Source organism: Orycteropus afer, unplaced genomic scaffold (genome assembly GCF_000298275.1).
Source record: "Orycteropus afer afer isolate SDZICR_OR568_19922 unplaced genomic scaffold, OryAfe1.0 scaffold00356, whole genome shotgun sequence".
Classification (NCBI taxonomy): domain Eukaryota; kingdom Metazoa; phylum Chordata; class Mammalia; order Tubulidentata; family Orycteropodidae; genus Orycteropus; species Orycteropus afer.
The window spans coordinates 679554-680782 of NW_006921943.1; the positions used below are offsets into that span (position 1 = coordinate 679554).

The following is a 1229-nucleotide window of genomic DNA, read 5'->3' on the forward strand; positions in this document are numbered from 1 at the left end:
CTCCTGCTGTCTTGATCCCAGGAGGAGGCGCTGGGGACCCATTTTGGGTCAGAGGAGGTTTAAGGCAGCCGTGTGGGCCCCCATCCCGCTGTCCTGGGCAGCCTTGTCAGTCTGTTTTCTCCTGAGACAGAAGCAGATGTGAGGGGATCGAATGACTCGGGATGCAAGTGCTTGATCTCATTTCGAGAGACGAATCTCAGGACTCAGCACGTGTTCCTGCCTGGGTCCTGTTGACCGCCACGCAGGCATCTACTTATTCTGAGCACTCAATAAAATGGAGTGTTTAACAGGGCCCTGAGCTCGCCCCAGCGCTCCCCCCTTCTCTCCCAATGCCTCTCTCTTTCTCCCTCCCCGCCTGTGCTCTATGCTTCTTCTTTTCCCAAGGGAAGAAAGCAGTCTTTATAAAACCAAAACCAAAACTGAAACCAAACTCACTGCCATCAGTCAATTCTTACTCATAGAGACACCTTTCAGGGAAGTAGAGTCCCCATCTTCCTTCCATGGAGTGGCTGGTGGTTCCAACCGCCAACCTTCTGGTTAGCAGTCAAATGCCTCAGGCGCCAGAGCTCCTTAATCTGTATGAGGAAGTTCCTATATATACTATAAAAGCCAAAATCTGCAGGGTTTTTCTTTTTCCATTTCAAATACAAAAACCACATAATCACAGACAAAACCTAAGAAATATTTGCTTGGACTAGCCTCATTTGCCTGATCTGTGAACGAGGAGCAATAATTTTCACTTCACAGGCTTGCTGAGGGAATTAAGTAAAGTAACATATGTCAAGGTCCTCAAATAGTGCCTGTGAGTTCTAGATCCTCAGGGAACGGCAGTCTCCTCTCCCCCCACCCCTTTCCTCTCTTCTTGCCTCAGTTACCTGGCTGGGCTCCCTTACTAGAGGCAGAGCAAGTATTAATACCCATGCTTCACACATAAAGAAATGAGCTCCTTGGGAGTGACGTGGCTTGTCCCAGGTCACCCAGGTGTTACGCCGCAGAGCTGAGGGCAAATACCAGTTGCTGCCTCCAACACCTAGGAGCTGTGTTTTATGAAACATGTTTTGCTAGAAAATTCTTAGGATTTCTAACCACTTCTTCTTGTTGTTGTAACATGCCGTCGAGTTAGACCCGACTCATAGCAATCCCTCCTTGGGTTTCCGAGGCAGTATCACTACGGAAGTAGACTGCCCCATCTTCCTTCTGAGGAGTGGCTGGTGGGTTTGAACCGACAG

At 49.1% G+C, this 1229-nt stretch overlaps 1 protein-coding gene across 1 annotated transcript in view; it reads left to right on the plus strand.

Annotated features, from left to right (window-relative positions):
* CNDP1 (carnosine dipeptidase 1) overlaps positions 1-1229 on the plus strand; it is an 18417-nt gene that overhangs the window by 6121 nt on the left and 11067 nt on the right. The gene's annotated exons all lie outside the window — the stretch shown is intronic.